Source organism: Chinchilla lanigera, unplaced genomic scaffold (genome assembly GCF_000276665.1).
Source record: "Chinchilla lanigera isolate Chin_1 unplaced genomic scaffold, ChiLan1.0 scaffold00016, whole genome shotgun sequence".
In the NCBI taxonomy this organism is placed as follows: Eukaryota; Metazoa; Chordata; class Mammalia; order Rodentia; family Chinchillidae; genus Chinchilla; species Chinchilla lanigera.
In genome coordinates, this window is record NW_004955417.1 from 9,827,195 (window position 1) to 9,851,780 (window position 24,586).

General features: G+C 39.0%; 1 long non-coding RNA gene across 1 annotated transcript; it reads right to left on the reverse strand.

Moving 5' to 3' along the window:
- Nucleotides 1–2,226: 2,226 nt before the first annotated feature.
- On the reverse strand, nt 2,227–13,405 carry LOC106148175. The gene is made up of 3 exons (XR_001233387.1): nt 13,318–13,405; nt 5,575–5,658; nt 2,227–2,378 (listed from the first exon to the last, which is right to left on the reverse strand). It is a non-coding gene; the product is annotated as an uncharacterized LOC106148175 (long non-coding RNA).
- Nucleotides 13,406–24,586: the final 11,181 nt, after the last annotated feature.

A 24,586-nucleotide genomic window follows, 5' to 3' on the forward strand; every position in this document is an offset into this window, starting at 1 on the left:
CCCTGGGAATGGCAGGAGATCCTTGGTAGACACACTAATTGCTTGTGACACTTGCAGTCTTTTCGAATGCTGGTATTTTCCTGGTGAATCAGTAAATACTCTGTTATTTGGAAAGGACATTGTTGCAAAACACTTTTCCTGAATCTTGCTTTCTACTTAAACATCATAATCACACAGGGCCGAGTTATGGCTTCACTGCTGCCCTGTGAATATCGCACTCCGTATGGATTTGGTGTTACAATGGCTTCAGCAACAATTCAATCCATCCAAGTACCGGTAATGATTTCTTTTGTGAGCATATTAATCTCACAGAAACTAAGCATTACATTTTAGACAAGAAACCTTGCAAAAGACCTGTCAGATCTATATTTTTTAACTGTTTTATACTACATTCTTCCAAAACACACCCCATTCCATTGACCTTTAAGCACATTAACCTCCGCAGGAAAATTTCTTGAATCCATATTATGTGCATAAAGTCCCTAATTCAGCATTTAGTGAAGAAAATAGATTGTAGTTGGTGCTAAAATGTCAGCAAAACATCCACATCTGACAGTCGATTTGCTGAATGACAAAAAACAGCATTAAATTTGTCTTTAAAAATACAAGGTAGCTAAAACCGCTAGTAGAACCAAGGCAAATGCTTAAATAATAGGCACACTTTATCATACCAATAACAAATTTACAAACCGTCCCAAATATAAATCATAGATTGCAATCTGTCACCAGCATCAAGCACTATTAAATCACTCAACATTATCTTCCCCAATCTGCCTGCAGTGTTCTAGATTTTTCTTCCCCTCATGAGATAAATAACCTTATTTCCCCAAACTCCTCTTCTGGTCTTCCCTTTTGCCCCTCCCCACTAGTAAATCTTAGGTCCTTTTGGAGTAGCCACACACTCCGATGTCTTTCCACCCCTAAGTCTTCCCCAGTCCCTCTTCCACCCTTTGTGCTTTACTGTAAAACATGTATCTGTCCTTTTATTCCATTCTTTACAGTGTACTGTTTCTGAGTCCAAATGACTATAATCATGACCAAGAAGCATAAGAGTAGCATTCCCGACACCATTAAATCAAGGGAAAGGGAAAATGCCACACATGTACAAATGAAATAGAGCATAAATAAGGAGCCAGCTCCTGGACCACAGTGGCTCTTTAAAACTCCACAGTGTGCTCCTCTGTCCTAGCATTAGATGCTGCTCTGGTTTGACTAATTTAAGTACTGACATCCAATATCAAATTCAAAACTACTTGCTCATTTTTCAGTCTTCTGTTTTAATTACTAGCACTGCACAAGTATTGTTTTCTATTTTTTAAAAATTTTAAATAGATAGCAACTTGCTTCACTGCACTAATAAGACTTTGTAAGCTTTCCAATTAGTTCCATCTCATTTAGAATCTTTTTCGTATCAATATACTTGATCAAGATGCAAATGAATGCCTCGACTGTGACCCATTATAAATTGATGACTCTGTTATTCAGTTTTCCCGTAAACAAACCTCTTATATTCAATGCTTTATCTAAGAGTAAAAATTGTTCACTTCTGTATCTAGTATTTTTCCTGCCAAAATAGTGAGAGAACGAAGGATTTTAAAAGAAGGTCCAGAATTTTATAAGCCTCTTTCAACTTGTTTTCTTTACATTTCCTTGCAAGCAAAATAAACACTGTAAGTTTACTTAAAATACAATGCTTAACCAGAAACCTTGGGATTTGGAGACAGTGGTGGAAAATATATGACAGTGGTTAATCCTATGAACCTAAAATTTTCCACTTTATAAACCATATCTAGATTCAGGATTTTTTTTATTTGTTGATGCATTTACTCATTTTCCAATTGAGCAGTGAGTGCTGGAGACTCTCAGTGAGTGTGTCTGCTTGTTTCCCCAGTGTCCCTAGTTCCTAGAAGTGGCGTAACACTGATGTCCAAAAAACCATTGTTGAATGAGTAAAATATTGAATTAATCCATTCATTATTTTGATTATTAGGTTCAAACTGGTTTTGCCTTTGTGTATTCATCATTTAAAAAAGAAAAGCTGACAATAAACATATGGTAGATTCAGAATTCTAGAATTTAGAGCTAGAAGGAACCCTAGAAATTACTTTATTCAAAAAATTAATTTTGTAGCAGAACTAGGGAAATCAGGGATTTTGAAAATTTTATAAGGAACTGGAGGTTCTAATAGGCTAATACAATACCCAAAGCCCATCTCACCTAGGCAGTGGCCATGCTGCTGTCGTAGTCTTAAATCATTGGTGTGTTTTAGAATTAGGCATCCATGTGGGAGACCGAGCAGAGTGTACCCTGCCCATAGAAGGGTCTGTTGATGTGATCTTATTGGCTTCCCAGAATACATGCAGATCTCAATTAACAAACTAAAACCAAAAAAAAATGAGATAAAGAACTGTACAATGGAAGTAGGTGACGTTCTCTTACATTATATTTATTTATTTTTTTTCTTCTGTTTTTTTCCGGTACCGGGAATCAAACTCATGACCTTGAGCTTGCCAGGAAGGTGCTGTGCCACTGAGCTAAATCCCCAGCATATGTTATATTTATTTAGGCCGCAAGCTTTATGTCCTGAGGGCAACAGTTTGTGAGAAAAGTTGAAGAAAGAGCATATAAATTACCAGCACGGTTACTGACCCTGTCTGGGTTCGAGACACAAACCGAACCTGGGAGAGAATGTGGGGCTCAAATGTGCACACAGAACACACTCCAGTACACAAAGCATTTCCATGTTGTTTTACTTCATCTTCACAACTACCCTATAGGGTATCAGAGAAGGTATTACGCTAATTTTATAAATGAGGGACCTGAAGTAGTTAGGTAAACGGCTCAGGTCTGAAAGGTAGTTGGTGATGAGAGACAGGATTAAGGCTTCCTGGCCATGATACTGCGATGTGCTGTTTTCACCATGCACATGCCTTCTTGGTCCCAAACTGGTACACTTTCCGAATTAGAGGTAATTACGCCTTTTACCTTCCTATCCCTCTTGTTCCCAAAAGAAGATCTTGCCTCTTGCATAGGATGTTTATGTGTTAACTCTTCAGCTATTGTCTGGAAAGAATAATTGGTTCTCCTTAATGTTCTTCAGAGGGAATGCATTTTCCTTTCTATGGGTTTTGAAATGGATGAACCAACCAGTATCATAAACCCCAGAAGAACACTCAGCCTCCAGATGTTGAGGTTTCACAGCATGCACTGCAGAGTATACACTGTACTTCTCCCCTGCCACTACCTCAGGTACCAGCAAACACATATATTACACATGACGTGATGACGTCACAGTGTCCTTCCACCTGACATCACTGCAAGCACTAGAGGGTTAGACCAAGGTAAAATAGTGAAAGGAAGTGATATATGATAAACATATTTCAGGGAAACATCAGTCCCAGAAAAGGTACATCCAAAGAAAATGAGCCAGGAAGATCCTAAAACAGGAAGATGCTAAGTCTAAACTAAGGCAGGGTACACAGTAGAATTTACAGTTTTCACCTCTGATAATCTTAGCAGTAAAATGTCACATATACTTTAGAGTTCCTGAAAAAATAAAACAAAGCAAATTGATGAGCAGGCAAATTGTGTCTTCAGCACATTGCTAGAAACCCAAGAATCACACAGCACACCTGGAGTGGCCATGGCCAGCATAAGCAGTGGTAGCTGGGCAAGACACAGGAGGCCTGGGGAAAGTATACAGAGGCTCCCTAACTGTGTAACCACCTTGTCTGCCCACACTTAGGCCAACTCCCATCATTCAGCTCCTGTAGGCCTCTGTGCATGTTGTAGAAACCATTCCCGTATGTCTAGGCTCTATTTGCCCCTAGTGCTCACTTTCCCCGTACATGGCCATCATGGAGGTCAATAGTACACACACCTAGGGCACTACAGTCCACCCTCATGAAGACAAACTGGGGCTTTGGGAGCCAACTGGCAACTACCTGAACAGTAATTTCAAGGTCCCAGGTCCCTACAGCATGGTCTAGAAGAGAAGTCCAGGCACCACATGGGTATACCCTCTGGGCCAACTCCATTGACTCCTGTCCTGAGCAGATCAACTAGAAGGTATCCCTGAGTGGTATAGGATGAAGCCAGGACCCTGGCTACTTGGGCCTGGTGTGACATTGCAGCTTGGAGTTCTGTTGGCAATAAGAAACCAGTAGGAAATCTCACAAACTCAAAATTCCTCAGAGAGTCTTCACAAGACTAGTAGTTCTGACTGCAGGATCTCTGACCCAGCCCAGCTTCCTACTGATAGGATGAGAAAAAGCAGCACAGAAATTATGCAGAATACAGTTAACATGGGAACAGCCTCATGTCTTTCGGACTTAGACATAGAAAAGGACATGAATTTATTCCACACATTAGTGACTTTTTTGGAAGCATAGCCTGAACTAAATAATTTTCCCAGCTCTGTTATTTCATGTTTTTATTCCCTACTGACTTGAGGAGAAACCTTTAAAGTTTGCATATAGAACAACTATGGGGACAATAGATGCTTCTCTTGGCTCTTCCCTGGAGGTAAAAACATAAAGGCCCAGCTTTATAAAGCCTGCTTAATTTGTTTGTTCGTGGGGGGAATGGAGGTTAATTAATCTAGTTTGGGGACTGCTAGATAATATCTATGTTCAATAGCTTGTACATTATGCTGCCCAATTAATTCCTCCCAAGGACTTTTATACAAGACTATTCAGCTCAAAACTTCAGGCTCGAAACTTTTCAAGGTCTTTGGGGTGACCATTAGAGAAGAACGTGATTCTGAAACTATCACCTTCTTTTCTTCTTTTATCCTGGTGGGAAGCAGTGCTCTTCTTAAAAGGTTAACGAGGTAGCAATCCTTCAGAGAGTGTGGCCGGTACACCCATTTCAATTGCATTTGTGCACTCCTGTTGTTTAATTCTTGGAAGCGCAGTCTGGAGCCTGTGTTCCAAGTCGCCTGCTGGGGTAACCACTGGGGTTTCCTGCAGTAGTTGGCTGGGCCCAGAAATAGTCAGATGCCCTTGGAATCTTTAAACACTTTTCCAACAGAAGGTTTGGCCATTTCTTCTCCCGGTGCTCATTTTAAAGTTAAACACATGAACACACATTTTTCTGAATCCCAGTGAAGACTTTTAATTGATTCCCTGAATATTTTAAGGCCTGTTAATTCCATTGATGTTGCAAACACTGCAATTTATTCCAGCTGCTGTTCTAATCATATTCATTAACGGGCTTATTTTTACCTGCCAGCTAATATTTTACATTACATCAATAAATCTTCAGCTTTCTAGACAAATTGTGTACAAAATAAAATGAATTACCCAGCCCCTGACTGTTCCACAGAGGCTGGGTTAGTCAATGTCCTTCCTTCTGAGAAGGGTTAATCAGGAGTGAATATAAAGGAGATAAACCAAGGAATGCACACACTACTCATTTGTGACACTATAAACACAACATTGAATTATTTTAGATATAAGCCTTGCTTGCATAGTCTACTCATTTTTTATTTTATATTATATAAAGTGAAAAATGCATAATTGGTCACTCTGACATAGACAAAACATTTTGTAGTAGACTAAAATAATTACATACCACTACCCTCTGTAGACTATGATCTTCTTTTTTCAATAATGGTGTTTAATTTGAATTAATCCACCCATAATGCCCTTTTTCATCCTGTGGACAAAATAAAGCAATGGTTCAGAATTAGGTACATATAATGTCTTGTGTAAAACATAGAACAGGTTAATGATCCATGTGGTAAACCAACCTGAGGTCTTTTGGTGGTTCTGTGTGTACTTAAAGAAGGGAAATTAGCCTATCCACAGTTCAGAGTTAGATCTCTCCAGATGAATTGGTAAATTTGTTGTCACAGATAATAAGGAGAGTCAGATAAATAGGGGATTATGAGTGAGAGACAACATGGACTTAACTGGGAGTCTTGCTATATACAATCTGAGATCTTGGTAAGTTAACCTGTGTGAAACCTGCCTTCCTCTTATATGTTGATTATCAAATAAAATCTTCTGTGTAAGATGCTTAATGAAGTGCCTAACCAATGTTAAACCCTCTAAGATGTAAGCTAAAAGCAAAAATTATATTTTATATTCAACTACCACAGCTTGTCTTAAATTGGTTTTTTGTTATAATAGTAAGTCAAAATCCCTTCTACAAGATGCTGGTAACATTACTTCTAACTTTCCACTTCATTATAACACTCTCATGATCCTGCTGTCCTTCTGATATCATCCAATGACTCTTGCACACTCATCTAATTCCAGCCAGATGGGTCTCCGTACTGACTTCAAATACATCTGTAATGATATAGCTCCTAAGTTCATGTAAGGGGTGGGGGATGGGAGAAGACAGAATATTAAAAAATAATCTATCCATAAAGAACAATCAACTAAGAATGGAAACAGGAGCATAAAGCAGTTTAGGTAAGTTAAAAACAAACATAAAATGAGAGATTTAAACCTAAGATTATATCCAGGAATTCTATGCTCCCATTAAAAGATAAAGATAGAATGAACTTTTAAAACATACTACATACTGTTTCTAAGTAATGTAGCTCAATATAAGAAAACAAAAAGTTAAAAATAAAGGGGTGGGAAAAGATACAGCATACAAGCGCTAAGCAAAAGAATGATATTAAACTATACTAATACCAGGTAAGGTAGACCAAAAGCATCGTTGGAGGCAAAGCACATTACCCAAATCTCTAGAGACAAAGAGCAAAACTTGAGACCAGAACTTGTGAAAAGGGTCAGTCCACTTTTAAGTCATTCTTAATTTGTTTTACTTAACGTGAAAGCCTAAAACTACAGAAAGTGAACACTGAAAGAACTGCAAGGAGCAACAGAAAAGCCGATAAGCATAGAGACATAAACACAAGTTTCAGTAAATGACAAAAGTACAGAAAAGATCAGTAAATATTTAGTAGATTTGAACATCTCAATTAACAGACTTTAAGCTAACTGGCTTGTAGAAAACAGCACCCAACAACGTCAGAATACAAATTCCTTCCAAGCAGACACTGAGCACTGGCAAAAATCAAGCACGTGCTGAGCCATCAAGGAAAGTTCAGCAAGTTTCAAAGGATCTAAATCATCAAAATATGTTCTTTGACCACAGTTTTATTAAATTTAAAAACACCACTAAAAAAGATAACTAGATGCCCGGGATCTAGCTCAGTGGCACAAGCACCTGCCTGGCAAGCGCAAGGTCCTGAGTTTGATTCCCAGTACCAAATAAAATAAGATAACCAGAAAACCTCCATATTTGTATGAATTAATAAATGCATTTCTTCTTTTGATTAATTTATGATAGTCAAATTACTATAGGATATTGCTAGGTCCATTCTCAGAGGAAAATGTGCAATATCATTATAAAAGAAGAAAAGCTGAAAATCAATAATCTAAGTAATCTAAGGATGGAAAGAGAGAAAGAGAGAGAGAGGAAGAGAGGGAGGGAGGGAGAGAGAGAGGAGAGAAATTTTTTTTGTTAAATGTGAAAGAGCCAACAAAGAGTTTCTATTCACAATATATAAAACACTTTTCCAGTTCTTCTAACCCATTAGAAAAATGAACAAAAAGATTTCCAGGCACTTCACCCAGAAGATGCCTAAATAAAGCAATATATTCAACTTACTTAGTAATCAAGAAAATTTGAATTAAAATCTCAATTAGAGATGAGTACGGTAGTGCATGCCTGTAATCCTAGCACTCGGGAGGCTGAAGCAGGAGGATTTCTGCAAGTTCAAGACCAGCCTGAGCTACACTGTGAGTACAAGTCCAGGATGAATTATGCAGTGAGACCCTCTCTCAAAAACCCAAAACCCAAACACAACAAAACAAAACCTCCCAATTATATTCCAGTATTTGATAACCATAATGCCTAAAGTTAGAAAAAGATGTGACACTGCCAACTATTTATAAAGCAATGGCAATTTCTATACATGCTGGGACAAATAAAAGTTTGTTAAACAGTTTGGCTTTGTATACTAGAATTGCACATACATAGACCCTTTGAGCCAACAACCACATTCCTAGGGGATATGCATAGCAGCATTATTCAAAATAGCTGAATGCTTAAATTATCCAAACGTTCATTAACAGAAGACTGGATAAATGAATTGGGGTATTTTCACCCAATGGAATAATATATTACAAGTGGCCTTATCTACATTTTCGTGAAAAATATGGTCAGCCCTTCACAGCACAAAAGAATCCAGACACACAAAAAAATATGCACTGTGCAAATCAATTATAAAAATTCAAAAGCCAGAAAAACTAAACTGTGATATTAAAGTCAAGAAAATGCAGGAGAGAAACAGGTGAGCCTTGGGCGCAGAACAGGGCCCCTGGATGCTGCTGGCAACAGCCCCTTCTCTACCCAAGCAGGGGTTACCCAGGTGTTCCACCTGCCGCGACTCACTGAGCCACCCATGTATTTCTGTTCCCTGTTCTTATGAGTACTTCACATAAAAAGAAACTAAAATTTTTAAATAATATCCATAAGCCAGAAATAGTATCTCTAAGAATTTCATCCTTTAGGTATAAAAGCATAATAAAACTTAGGTTTGAGCATTATTTGGGAAGGCAAGAGACTGAAAACAATCTGATGCCCTGTGGTGTGTGCATGGCAGGTCCAATAACTTATACCAGATCCAGGAATACTAAGAAAACTTTGAAGGGGAGCAGAGAATCTCCATGTGTCCTGACATGGGAGAACCTCCAATATATATTCAAGCAAGCCAGCAATCAAAGGAGACGTAGGACAGTGTGCAAAGTACGCTATCATTTCATCTGCGTTTAAAAATAAGGTAAAAGGTATGTGTACACATGTTTTATACATACCTGCTATGCTTCTGGAAGGAAAGGTAAAGAATAAAACCCGGAAATGTGGTTGTCTCTAGAGGGAAGCCAGGAAACAAGATGTCACCGACGCGGAGGAAGTTTTCTTTCCTGGCACTTAGCGGCACTCTGTGAGCTCCATTACATAGAGTTACCTTCCAGATTTATAAATAAAAAGGCTTTATATATATATATATACAAAATTGAAATGATTTTTGGAGATTTTTTTTTGCTGCTTTTGGACATTTATGTATGTGTACCAAAATGGCCTGTCCTTTGGGAACTGACAAGGCCTCGGGTGGACAGAAGAAACAAGGGCCCATGATCAGTACAAAGGGCAGGTGAGAACCAAGAGAGGGGCAGAGACATGTTCCACAGATAGTGCAGGATGAAGAAAGGGTTGCCAGGCTGAGCAGAACCTGCAGCAGGGATGACGAAGCTAGAGAAGAAACCACAAAGCACAGGTCAGGAGAAGATAAAAGTAAATGCAAAAAATGCAAAGGACCTGAAGAAGGAAGCCCACGCACCCAGGGGAAGAAATGCTGATGATATTCACTGCCTGCTCTCATGAGCCTCGTACTGCCGGCAGAGTTTAAAGGACCAAAGACAAGAAGACACTATGTTCTTACCAGTTTAATCGTACTTATCCATAATACGATTAGTTCAGAATGAAGTCTTTGTCTCCTCCACAATACCTATTCATAGTGTGTGCACACAAGATCTTAAAAAGGAGCTGCTGATTCCCCCTGCTTTCTAAAGCATAAAAACATAACCTTTCCCCTGAGTAACTTAACAGGTTTGCATAGTCTGCTCTTCGGCAGGCCAGAGCCACTGGTTGATGGGGAAATGAGTGCATAAAAAAAAAAAAAATCAGCCTTTGATTACCTTTGTGTCCCTGACCTGATCACTCCATGGGGGTTTCAATCACATAGTTCACACGATTTCCTTTAAACTGCCATCAGATGAACATTTCCCCTTTAAAATTTGTTCAAGGGGTGCGTCTTTGCAAAGATGTATTTGGGAATCAGATGTCACTCTTAAGCGTTCAGGTGCATCAGTCTCCAGGACCCTGAAGACTCCCACAAGGGCAGAAAATTATGTCAGGGAAGCAAACTGAATAGGGAGACAATGCCAAGGCCACCAATTTGAAGGAGATCCATTTTCCAAATTATCTTCTAGCCAACAGAGTCCTTTTGCCATTTAACACATCTAAAGCTTCTCTATGGTTGGTGCCAAGTTTATTCTCAGCACAGTTTTTTTGTAAATCACATCCAAAATATGATTTGGACAAAAAATGCACCTTCTTATGAGCCCACTGTGTACTTCAAAGACCCAGTGCACAAATCATTTGCACCTGTACCATTTCCATCCAGTTCTAAGCTAATTTTAAAAAGGCTCTGAAAGCCTGCCAACAGCACATGTGCACAGAAGATAAAATGTAATAGCAATTAATCCAATCATCTCTGATTTAACGTTAATTTAACCCAGTGGATTATGCCTTGTTTTGTGTGCAACTGTGTTGATCCTGCTACATTTCAGAGAGCCCCCAAATCAATCAAGTCACAATCCCTAATTGCAGTCAAAATGGGGAATTCCACTCAGCAGGGCCCTTCTCCAGAGTATCTGTTCCTCCCAAGGAAGAAAGGGAAGTCAAAGAAGGAGGCGTCTCTAATAGCAGGCTGCTAACATGCAGCTGATGGTGTCAGGGCTAGCCCTGAGGAGTGGCCTACTGTTTGCTGGCATATTCAACTGCCTCAGGGCTTCTTGCCAGAATGAACAGGAAAGGGCTATCAGAGAGGAACCAGTGGAAGCATAGCTGCTGCGTAAACTACAAACAAACAACAACAACGTGAAAAATTTGGGGGGCACGGTGTTTCCCTTTTCTTTTGCTTGCAGTATGGATTGGATGACTGTGGCAGTTAAAGACCTGAGTTAGGACAGTTGTAATTAAAAACTAATGCCATGATACCCCCCTGGGTCTGATTTAACTAGGTTAGAGTGTCAGTCAGCATTCTTGGAACCAAAGGCTGATTGTGAGAACATCTGTAGTTCATAAGCAAAGAATAGAAAATGTTTCACGTTACTATTTTCCTCCTATTTGGGTTTTATATTGAAAACTGAAATCATAAAAGATATTACCTGGGCTCAGGACAGCCACTGAAGTTCAATTGTAGTTCAGCCTTAGTTAAGGATTAGTTAATAGATACTTCACAGAAAGTACTACCATGTTCTTTTTCATAATTTTTCTCTCCCCTCCTCCCTTCCTTTGCAGCTGAGAATAATTAACTGTTCTTTTGTGAGTGTCATTTGTTCTCAAGGAATTAAATGCCACCTTATTTCCCAGAACAAGAATTCAACTGTCATAATTATAGCTTCATTTCAGAAGCGAAAAAAAATCATAATTTATTACAGATTGTTCAGCATGTGAGATAGGTTTAAATGTCACTGGAAGTAAATTGTGGCATGTCATGAAGGGGTTTTAGCCACCGCTGTAATTGATTTATAATTTCACATTTAAAATGAACAACATTCACCCATTGTTCTTGTATTATATAACTCTTGACATCAGTCCCTGGAGAATGAGGCATTCAACTTGGTCAATACACAACAATAACAACAACAATAATAACAATAGCAATGATACACCAATTTTAAAGATAAGCACTGATATTACCATAAGCACTAAAAACATGTGTTAAAATGAAAACTCCAACTCCATAATAGAAAGTAAAAATGTATTTCAGAAGAATGCATTTTGGATTATTAACACTGAACTCCATAAAATTACGATTCTCAGGGGTCTTAGTGTAACTCACAAAATTAAGAACCATCAGAAATAAGGTTTGAACTATTCTCTACCCACAGTTGTAAGGAAGGAAACAATAATTGGAGAAGGTGGAGATGAATTTTTCCAGTTCTAATTTCAAGTAGACTGAGAATCAATTCCACTTTAATAGTACTTTATTGGGTTTTTCATGTGACCATAGTACCTTAAGATCACATAGTGTTGATAGGGCTTTGGGTGGAGGAACTAATAAATACTTGATTACACCATGAAGTAGCTATAGGTCCATTTTATGCAAACGTAAGTGGGTTCTGTGATGGCTCAACAACCACGAAATCACATCTATGGATGCAGCCCCTTGGATTTGGATCTAGGAGAAGCAAATACAAACACACAGGATGATAAGGACGATCTGTATGGCAAAGCACAGATGTAATCATAAATGTCCTCATAAGAGGAGAGTAGAAAGGGTTTTGACTGCAGGAGAGGAGATAGCCATGTGACCACAGCAGCATATAATTCTGGGACTAGACTGGAGTGATGGAGCCAACAGTCACGGATTTCCAGTAGCCTGTAGAGGTGAAAAATCTTCTCCCCTTGAACCTCCAGTAGGAGCCCAGCTATGCAGCATCTTACTGTAACCCCATAAAATTAATTTGCCAACTTCTGACCTCCAGAACTGTAAGAAAACACAGTTGTGCTCAATTTCTGGCACTCTATTATAGCAGCAACAAGAAGCAAACATAAAAGGGAAACAACCTGATTCATTAAAAAGTTTGACATGAGATCAAGTTGTCTCCCTTTGCAGGAGCACACAAGGAGTCAAGTGCATTCTGGCTTTGGGTTGGGGCTTCTCCTTCTCTGAGTTCCTATGCTGACCTGCTGAGGGACTGCAATCCAAGGATCTGACAGCACTGCCCATTTAAGACAGGAGTAAATGCTAAAATTGATTTAAAAGAGTCACTCTTTGGATTATTAAGTGAATGTAATACTTTAAAGTTAGCTGCAATTTTATTTATGGCTTATACAAGAGAAATTGTATTTATTTAAAAACACTAATGTACTGTAAGTGTTCCAAAATATACGACTTGTAACTTTTCCAAATAACATTTCTTGACCTGGTAAATGATTGCTCTGGAATTGCTACTTGGCATTCGATGAATATTCACGATGAGTCAGATTTACAGTGCAAATTTTAGACCAGTTTTTGAAATAATTCTTTAAATCTTCCATAGTTTAATAAACTATGGAAATTATGCATATAATACTTTGATCTGGGGTCACTGAATAGTAATTTCTTACTATAAATTTGTTTGGAAAATATTTCATTCACTTACCATGGTATCATCCAGCAGTTTTTGTAACTATGTCTATCTCGCTTCACCCCTACCCCTGGATCTAAGACAGGCACCACTAGACTTTAGTAATTAAAAATATTGTCAATCTGTCTTCTGGAAAACAAGCAAGACTCAGTCTGGAATCAAATATTCATGGCAAGATGAGCCTTATCTCTCAAGCATCATTCCATGAATTAATTCATTCACTCAATAAGTATCTTTGCAGTATGTAATCTGTGCAATGTTACGGAGTGAGCTAGAAAGGTAACACTGAAAAACTCTATCCAGTAAATACAGACCTATATTAGATAATGACTACCACGGGGACAAATCAATTTACATAATTTATCAAACATACCTAAGAGAGGCCAGGAGTAGTGCCACATGCCTGTAATCCCAGTACTCAGGCAGCTGAGGCAGAAGGATCACCATGAGTTTGAGGCCAGCCTGGGCTACACAGTGAGTTCAAGGCCATGCTGAACTACATAGTGAGGCCCTGTCTCAAAAGCAAAAACAAAAACATATCTATGAGACAATTATTATTACTTCCCACCACAAATAAGTCAGTTGACCCAGAGGATAAGAAATTCAAACAACTTTCAGAAGTACTTCTTTGGAAAATCCTTAATACACAGGCTTAGCACAGTTTTTTGTTGGTATTATTTTTGCTTTTTCTTTATTTATTTGTCTGTTGTGTATAGTACTGGGAACTGAACATGGGGCTTTTGTACTGAGCTACATTCCCAGCCATTCCCAGCCCTTTTCTTTCCCATTCCTTTTTTTTTGTTTTTTTTAAGACACATTGCCCAGGCTAGATTTGAACTTGACATACTTCTGTCTTTGCCTCTCACAGTGCTAGGATCCAAATTCAGTTTTAATTACACAGAGCCTATGGTCTCAACCTACCTGACAAGATTAAAGAAATGACTTTCTATAAAAAATAGATGTTGATTGCACTTCCTAGGTGACCACAGGAAGACTGTGAGAAAGGTTGTGAGCAAAGGAAGGAATCGGGCACCTGCAGATGGAGCTACGGATCATTTCAGGAAGATGAAAAACTTCAAAGGCACCAAGGTGGCATTAAGTTTGCGTCCCTTCAAAACCCATGCATGAAACGCTAGCTCCCAAAGGGATGTATTAGGAGGAGGCACCTGTAGGAGGTGAGGACATGAGGATGGAGCTCTCATGTATGGCATCAGTGCCCTTGCAAAAGAGCAACTATCTCTGATTGCAGACTAGTTGGGGAAGTAGGGCATGCACATATTGATAAATGCTCGCAAGCAACTCATTAACATATTCAAATTATTATCAAGCATTAAATATTCCAATCATAAAAACAATAATAGCTTTTAAATAATTAATATCACAAAATGTCAGAGATGAGCAAACAGAGCAGTATTCTAAATAAAATCTTTGTTGTTTCTGAAATATAACACCTCTGCTTTTTAAATCAAAAAATAATGTTCTTTTACAAAGTTCTAGGCTGTTGGGTCAGAGGACAGAAAAGCTCCTGCCCTCCAGGAGTTTATACTCCAGTCGGGAGTGTGATAAACTACATGATTGTTCAGTGTTTGCTGCTTTCTTTCCCAGGGAAGTACAGTATAGTATAGCTACACTTAGGACTCATTTTGTTAAAGCAATGTTTGTAAGCAGAAGCGTGAAAGACAGATGTGCATTTTGCCATGGTGTCTCTTCTTCCTCTGACAGGAGCCCAGCAACGTCCTAGAGGAAGGGTGGCTGCTGTCCATCCGCTTAGGTCCTGACAAAGAGCAAAGTCACAGGCAGCTTCAGATGAACAGGTAACATGAGCAAGTACTAAACGCTTGTTGCTGTAAAGCCACTGATGTACTGAGGTTGTACCGAGGAGGTACTGAGGTTGTGACCTAAGTGGACTGATAAAGCCAACTAAGATGAGAGCATATATATCCATATTATAACATCAGGCCCATCATGAAATACAGGATTTCAAAGAGAAAATTTTAATGTATAGATGACACCATATCTACCCAGACACCAAACATTCTCCTCTCTTTCCATTTTTGCTTTTATTTACTTTTGATTTAGCACTGAGTAAAACAAAGACTTGATAATCAGCCAACTCTCATTTCCTCCCTTGCATGTGACTCTCAGTCCTTACTAGCTCTAAAGGTCTGTTGTCCAGGGCCAGCTGACATGTTGCCAGGCCAGGGAGTAAGCCCCTTACTCCACACAGGCTCTCAAGCAACCAAGACTCGGGTGTGGAAGGACAGCCCTGCTCTCAGGGGGCTCATCTTCTAGGGAAGGCACAGGCCAGCGTCACACACCATAAGGACACGAGGCCTTCTACAGAGTTCAAGAGGCACAGAGGAGAAAGATCTACAGGAACCTAGTGACGAGAAGGTGGAGATGGCAGGGTCAGGGTGGAGTGAACTTGATGCTGAAAAAAGAAGTGAGAAGTGTGAACCTTACAAAAGCACTGAATAGCAATGGGGCGGCATGGGGGTCCCCAGCAAACACAGGGTTGGGACATAGAGAGAGAGCAAGATGAGATGCCCTCATGCTAAGAAGTTTAGATTTCATTTTACAGGGAACTTGATGTCACTGAACACTTTCCAGCTGGGGAATGGCACAGTCAGAATGATGTTTGGGAAACAATTTTCTGGTAGCACTGGGAAGGAGGGCTCTGAGAGGTGCTGGCCACTCTTGATCAAGAGATGTTGGTTGAAAAGCTCTTGCCCCCTAATTCTGACCAGAAACTGTGGCTTTGGAACTCACAGGATCTGTTTCCTGCTCTGTAATCTGGGGGAAGCAGAGCTTCTCAACATCATTTAGGAAGGGAATTAGCTCATAGCTAGTGAACTGCAAAGCCAGCAAGGAAGCACCAGATGCTTTCCTGTTTCTGCTCTGCCTTATTCGACACCTTTGAATGTTTTTTCATTTTGTATTTTTTATAATTAAGCTCCAAACTCGTAACTTGATTAGTTGGAAAATTAGGCTAACCTTTTCCCCCAGGTCCCTTTCTCCATTCACAGAGCACATAGATATATTCCTAATAAGTGTGTTAATCATATGCCCATTCCAGAAATATTTATCCCATACCCATTATGCCCCAAGCACTTTATTAGGGGCTCCATGGATAGGATAAACAAAAGAATATCCGTGCTTCACAGAGCTGGCAGTTTAATGCAAGATGTGATAAATACATGAACAAATAAATAATTACAAAATACAAAATCTCTAAAAATAAATGGCACCAGAATGCTGCCCTCTAGAATAGCAGTAGTGCTTTTGTACACACAGAAATGTCCTAAATGGTTCACCCAGGAGAAGCAGTCAGATGAGTTGAAAGTATGGGTATATTAACACTTAACTTTTATCAGAAAAATTCAGGAATAGCATTGGTACCTCCAAACTGTACTCAAAACGCTAGCATAAAAATGCTAGATCACATCTTCAAACAGCAAGCAGGTCATTCCAGAGGCAGGGAGTGGGAGACTGGGATTGGGGAGCCCTAGACAACAGAGAAGTTTGCCACTGTGGGCTTCATGAGGCCCGTGAAAGTTCCAAGGAATCTTGGGGAGAGGCTCAGTGGAACACCTCAGGGTTGATTCAGCCCTCGTCAGTCTGGTTTGAGGCTACAACTGGGCTGGACCTAGATAGGCTGATGGACCTTAGGCTGAGTTCTAAAGTTGTGTTGACTTGCAAAACTCACAATTAATTTTTATGATGTCCAGCCAAAAATTTTTATTATTTCTTCTTTTTTAAAATGTCACCTGTTAAAGAAAAACAAGAAGGTTATGCATTAGTTAAAATTTCTCCCAAATGATAGCTCCAAGACTAAAATCCCCGTATAACTCACCCAACAGCTCTCGTGTTGGGCCTTCTGAAGTAGGTTTCTGACAGAGCAGCTCTTGCCACCTCTCTGTGAAGCAGCTAGGTCCAGTTCCGATGGGGACCCACGGGAACCAGGGCTTTACTGCAGACTGTGCAGTCAGTTGACAGTGAGGCTCTGGCTACCTGTCCACAACCAGGAAGCCAATAATCACTTTCAGGCACAAACCAACAAGACTGGGTTCAAAGCACTGGCTGGTAGGTAAAATGTTCTCTACTTTATCATAGCTCTTCATGCTCTCATCTGTCATAATTTCCCAGGGCCCAATAATTTGATAAAAGAGATTTGATTAAGTGCAAGATTTATGAGGTTGCACACTGAGACAAATTGTAATTCAATAAAGGCCCATTCTGGAAAAGAGGAAAAAAGACAAACCAAAGTCTTTATTCCTATAGCTACTCCTCTACACAGGAATATACGCACATACTCACACATACTGTTTGGCAACTTATCACTCTGCAAAACGAATGACAGTTATTCACTGTAGGCCGTTAGCAGACATAATCGGACATTATTATGGCAGTGATCAAAAATCATCTTCCTTTATGGTTATTAATCAAAAATTTATTTCCCATTGACTAACCCCAGGAAAAGGTTATTGTCTACTTTAGTCTGTACTCATTTCAATACTAATAAGAGATTCTTTTCTCTCCAGTTCTCAGCAATGCAGAATTACCATCATTCCCAAGACCTCTTTGGGTTCCTTGACCAGAAGAGGCGTTTAAGCTATGTCATCCATGATGTATTGCACATTTAATTGCACTATGCAGCTATTCAAAAAGCATTCAGAAGTAATCATTTAGCATTAATATCCCAGGGCAATCCAAGGTCACAGTACATTAAAAACTAATTCACAGAGGTTCAAGAATGCATTTTTTATCTGTGGAGTAACATAATTCTTTTATGATAAAAGTGATAGTGGTGTTACAGTGATGGGATACAAGATATTCTGAATATCCATCATTAGATCTATTGTACAAATGGCAAAGTCAGGCCTTTGTTCTCGTAACTCAACACACCACTAATCTGTATTAACACTGCTGACCATGTTAACCTTTTATATGACTGACCATGCTTTAAGGAGCAACAGCCCTCACCTGTTATCACAGACAATGGAAGCACTTATGAGTTACCATGATAATTTTACTTTTAGACTGTGTTGTATGTTATTTTATCTGGTCATTCTAACATCTAAAATTACATAATCTCTATGGATCACAGGGATTTTTTTCATGAAAGTTGTCCATATGTGTGTTTGTGTTTGTGTGTGTGTGTGTGTCCTATCATCTTTCTTCCAGGAAAGCTGTGGGAGATAAAATTATTGCAATTTGCATCAAACATTTATCATGCAGAAATAATGGCGTCCCAAGGCAACAGCACTACATACAATGTAGAATGGGCAGGCTGTACTCTCCAGAACCTATCACCTCTCATACTCATAACAATAGCAATGCTGTACTACAATTTTCTGCCGTCCAGCAGGCAACATATTGGGAGTTATTTCAACTTTTCACAGGCAATATTGTCAAACTGGTTAATACGCTAAGCTCTGCATTCAAAGAGACCAGGTTCTGCCATCATCCCAATGCTCTCTCCTATGTCTATATCCCAAAGCCTGTTTTCCCAATCAGTCCATATAGATTGGAAGTCTTCATGTTCACAGAGCCATTCGAGTTGGTTACTAAGTGTTACCATAACCCTGGTGTTTAGAACACTGTTCTAGGTGTTGGATATGAATTTAGATTGGGCATTCTTCCAACAGAGACAAGGTACCAATCATACAACACAAATAAATACAAAGCTCAGTCAGTTACAGCAGAAAAATGGAAAGGGATTTGACTAGTGACTATCCATGAGTGCTGCAGATGTTCAAGAAACAAGGACAACTCTGGTCTCCACCTGTCCTTTCCTTGGCCTCCAGGACAGTCTTATGAGAGCACACTGAACACATGTTTGAGCTTCCTCATAAACTGCCCTTCTCTAGACCCCTATGAAGTTCTGGTCCCAGCCTAGCAAGGGAAAGAGAAAATCCAAAGGATTTAATGATGAAGAGAAAAGGATGGGATCTGGGAAACTAGCTCAAAGGTGAGCAAAGGGATAGACCATGTAAATGAATAGAAATTTCTATTTTCAAACCATTTTTAACACACAAAAAACATACCTTTGGATGAATTAGGAAAACCAAACATTCTAATTGCAATCCCTTTAAAAAGTATTACAATTTAAAAGTAGAAAGCTCTTTACAGCCATTTAATTGGTTATCAGCTTTCCTAGCAATGGTGCATGATGGAACCTGGGAATTCTCTAAATGCATAATAAGGTGCTATAGTATCTCGGCCTCTTGGTGATAATATTGAAACACATCTCCCTTCCTCTCCTCCCTTACTGCTTTTTTCCCTTTTGTCTCCCTCTCATCCAATTCCTCATGAGTGCAAGTCTTTAAGAACTAGAAGAGTTATAGCAAATTCATAAAAGAATAAGTTAGAATAGAATAAAATACGCCAGGTTACATAACATCTCTTAAAAGAGATCTCCCACACTGATTCCAAATAGCCAGTCTCCCCATCATAGATCATTAGGAAAGCTAGTTAATTGACGTGTAAAAAGAATAATATAAAACTAAGACTAGCATCGATTGGCAGCTGTGTTTTAAGCTCTCTGATCTGAGGAACATCTTACGCATCCATACTCTGAGCTTCCCCACCCTCCTTCAACCCGCAGTCTTAGGCAAGTCTTACACAAAGGTTTTAGAGTCTCTCTTGAATGGTGTGAGGGAATCAGGACATCCTAATTAACTTGCTTTTGAAATGAAATAATTTTTCTACGATTTTCACAGGCATATTAATTGTAATCCACACCCTCATTGACAGCAGCAGCATCAACATTCACAGGTCTGTGCCATTAGCAAATGACGCAAAGAGACAAGAAAAGAAAGCTGGACAAAAGTTGCCGACACTGAGTTCTACTGTCTGTCACTATCACTTTAAAGTCATCTGAACACTCCAGCCATTGGCTTCATCATGTCCAAGATGACAGTGTTGGATAAGCCCTTGTATCCCTTCCACACCTAATGTTCTGCAATGTTCCTTCTAGGTTAAAACACTATCCAAGTATAAACCCACTTGGACAGAGCTGATCATGAGAAAATGATCCAGAACTCTTAAAAGAATAAGCGTACAATATAGACATAGTCTTACTTTACAAATGAAAAAGCTGAAGTACTGAATAGTTAAATTACTCCCTCACAACCAGTAAGTTTAGGAGTGGTAAGCCAGGAATCAAACACTGAGATGGTGAGTAGACTCTTGCAGTCAAATTCAAGTTTCAGTTTTGGTTCCACTTGCTGTGCGACTTCAGGTAAATTGCTTAGGCTCTCTGAACACTGGCTTTTCTAATTAATACAAATGGAAATAATATAACACCTACAGCTCAGGACTGCATAAATTTCATGGGTGAGAAATACCTGGTTGGCACTTAAAGTGTTACTTTCTTTTGTAAACTATACCATGTTGTCCATGGTATGCCAAAGTGAAAGGAAGGCTTTGATTTAACACTGCATGGTTAGCAACCTTGGTTATCAGCGTCTAGATGAGAGTTTTAATCTCTGTGTCCTGCTGCCCTCTTCTGGAGATCAAATAGCAGATCTGCTTGTGAGTTCTGCTTCTTGGTCCTATGTAAATGAGCTAACCCTGAATGTGACTCAATGATGTCCACTCCTGGGATGCAACAAAAGCAATTTTTGGATGCAACAAGTGGACACTTGCAACAGAAGCTGGAACTATGAAGGATGACGTGATTCCTAGATGCCTACCTGATGGTCTACGCTTTGATGGTGGGAGTTAAGTATGATTCCTTTCACATGCATGCTGGATGGACTCTGGCTGAGAGTTCCAAGGAGTCAGAGCTCCTAACCAGATATGTGGTTACACAGATATGAATAACTTAAAAAAAAAAGAGAGAGAAAAATGAGTCCTCATTTATTTGTGGTTAGTTAAACCTCCAAGACTATTTGTGCAACAATTTGGTGTAGCACATATGTTTTTCTCCAAGCTTTAAAACTTTTCATTGTATTTATTCACAGAAATATAACCTATCTGTCTCTAATTCATTTATACCTTCATTTATACTGCTGTTTTGGGTCACTTTGATGCCCAAAAGTACAAAACTGTCCTTATACGCATTCAAGGTATTTAGAAGTTTTTCTTAGGTAGACATGATGAAATGCATCAAGTGAATTATAAACTATTTAAAATCAAGCAGGAGGCATATTAAATGGCAATTTGTGGACATTTGATGTATTGAAGAGTAATATTCATTTCATTTTAAACAAACAGTGAAGTTCAAATTCCTACCTAAAAATTAATTTAAATAATTTTGTGTTAACTGATGATTCATCAAAGGCATAAGGATGTTGGTGATCCAAATTTTATTCTTGAGAAAAAAGGTCTAAAAACAACTAGATAATATCATAGACTTTTCAACGTGAGATTTTTTGTTAACTATGCTCACCATCATTACAATTCTAAGAAAAAAATAAGCCATTGTTGGCTTACAATACATGCATGCATTTGTGGATGGCTCAATGGAAGTAATACAATTAGAATGCAAATACTTTACTATATTTTTCCATTGCTTCTATGATTCACACATTCTTAGCACAAGTCATTTTTCCTTTTACATCAAATATCTATTTTGCCACACATACCATTTAAATGGAGATATATATTGCTATAAAAGCAAAATATAAGAAAAAATTTCAAGTCAAATTACATTTGCAATGCACTAAAGAGAAACCATAAACATTCTGAAAATAAATTCTCTTATGAAGTGAAGAATGATTTTTATGTGTATAATAACAAACTTGTTTGTGTTTTATAAATCTCTATTATGACACACTGAATTTTTAAAGCCGAGTTTGCAAAGCAGTTCTACTTATGAGAAAACACTGAAAACTGCCCTAGTTTAGATTGAGGTTCACAGATAAGAAATAGTATTTCCAACATCATCTAGTGAAGGAAGGATGGAGTATGAGCCAATCTCAGGATTGAAATAAACTCCCACTATGTTACTGTTGCAGTTTGGATGTATGGCCCCCAAGGTCCCTATGTTGGGAGTTTGAGCTCCAATGCAGTAGTGTTCAGCCTTTGGGCTCTTGGAAAGTGATTAAGTCACGAGGGCTTTAACTTCTTCAATGATTTAAGCCAGTGACAGCAAACCTTTTAGAGCTTTCAGTGATACAAACAGCCCACTGTACATGTGTGCTATAGGTTCACCACCACTAAAATGTTAACTCATTGATGTATTCATATATCAATGAGCTTATTCTGAGTTGGGAACCAATGAGACAAAGAAAGGCACTGGGGGAATGACTCTGAAGAGTATATTTTGTCCATGCTCCTCCTTTTGCTCTGATCCTTTCTCTCCTCTCTTCCCTTCCCTTCCCTTCCCTTCCCTTCCCTTCCCTTCCCTTCCCTCCTCTCCTCTGTTCTCCTTTCCTCTTCCCTCCCTTCTCTTCCCCTCCCCTCCCTTTCTCCTCCTTCTCCTCCTCCTCTTTCTTCTTCTTCTTCCTCTTTTTCCTTCCCTCTCTTTTTTCTCCCATCTTCCCTTTCCCCTCCCCTCTCGCCCTCCCTCCCTCTCTTCTCTCCTCTCCTCTCTCTCTCTTTCTCTCTTTCTCCTTCCTGTCTGCTATAAAGTGAGCAGATTTGCTTTGCCACACCTTCTGCCATGACATACTACCTCACTGCAAGCCCAGAAACAGTGAAGCCACAGACCATGAACTGAAACTCCTGAAATTATAAGTCAAAATAAATCTTTCTTCCTTTAATTGACTTTCCCAAGTATTTTGTCACAGCAATGGGAAGCTAACACTGTTACCTTCAGGAGTATAGGAACAGTTTAAAGTACACACATACACACACAAACTGGTATACCCAGGCATTCAGCAAGCAAGCAAAAATGTCCTACAATCAAGAAAGACCCAGTTCATGAAGCACCTTCTTAACAATCCCCAACATGTGCTAAAAATGAATGACCCATTTCTCTGCTCCCCTACAATGTGTTCACTCTTTTATTATTGTACTTAATATATTATGCTATAATTATTATGCATATGTCCATTACTTATCAAGACCATGAACTCAACAGAAGTGTGGTCTTTATATCTTACTCATATTTTTATCCCCAGCATATAACTTGTTGCCTGGAACATAGCAGATACTTCAATAAGTATTGTTAACATGGAAAATTTGTTTGAAATTTTTGAATTGCTTTGTCTGAGTTTCAAACACTAAATTTTGGAGTCAGCCATCCTCTGGAACACCTCTATGCCCACTTGCAGCAGCCACCTCTCAGTTAAATTCATAGAAATTGTGAGTTCAGTCACAAAGCATACTCAGCCAAAGGTGGAATAATAATTTGAGACATCAAATGCATGCATATCAGTAGTAAATAACCTTTAAGATTTCTTTCACACATGACCTACTCTGATTCTAGTGAGGGACGGCTTCTCTCTCATCTCCTTCTTTACTTTATTCTCACTTTGTGAGAACCTGTGAGGCAATGATGCTGTATTCCTGATTCCCTAGGGTGCTTTGTAAATCTAAAGCCAGAAAATCTAAACTGTGTCAATAAGGTGGATCCTGGCCCTATAAATCACACAGGGAATTTGTTTAAACTGTCTCTACTCTTTGGGAACTTTTTAAATTTTAAAATTGTTCATCCTTTCCCAATAGTTTGGATGTGATTCTCAAAAATTTCCTGTACTGGAAGCTTCCATCAGTGTGGTGGTATATGACAGTACTGAAGTGGCAGAATCTTTAAGAGAAAAGACTACGGAAATTAATTAGGCTATGATGGCTCTTCTCTTGGAAGGGATTAATGTTTGTCTCATGGGTCTGGATTAATTCCCATGAAAACTGGTTCTTATAATAACTAAGCCAGTGCTCTCAAAATGCACTGAACACATTATTCACCTCAGGATCACAATTTTTAAATGTCCTAATTCAGTCAATCTGGGGAGAGGCCTGAGACTCTGCATTTCTAATAAGATCCCAAGAGACAGGTCTGCTAGTTTTCTGATTACTCCGAATGGCATGGCACCGTGCCAATTTCCCTTCCTACTTCTTCTTTACACCTGGGCTTTGAATAATTAGTTCTTCTTGGCTCCACCCCAGGTTTGGAGACAACGTAGAAGATGGTATGCAAAGATGGTGAAGGGGTTAACTATATCTGGCACATGTGCTCTAACCTTTCACAACTACCTTCCACCTTGCTAACTAGCTCCATGACCAACCACCAGTGGTTGGGGATATCGATGTGCACATCAAGCACCTTCAGTCCACTGCATGATGGAAAGAAAATCTTACAATTTATCTCCTTCCTGACCTAAACCCATCAGAATTGCAACTTAGCTTGCAAAAGCAAATAAATAAAAAATGCATTCAGCTACTTCAAGATACATTATCCATAAAGAGCTACATCTTAAAACAAGATATGAAAAAGTAAGGTAATTTTATAAGCAAAGTAAGAATACAACCCCTCACCGAAAAAAGATCAGGACAAGCAAATTTAATGACTTAATGTTGCTTGATATGAAATCATTCCAGTTGAATAACTTCCAATTCATTCTAATGCATATATACCAATTATGCCTGATTAATTGAGAGAAGTTCAGCAGTGTTACACCCTGATATACAACACCAGTTGCTATGACATCAAGGACATCTTAAGGACCATAAAAGTGTCAAGGTGATAAGTT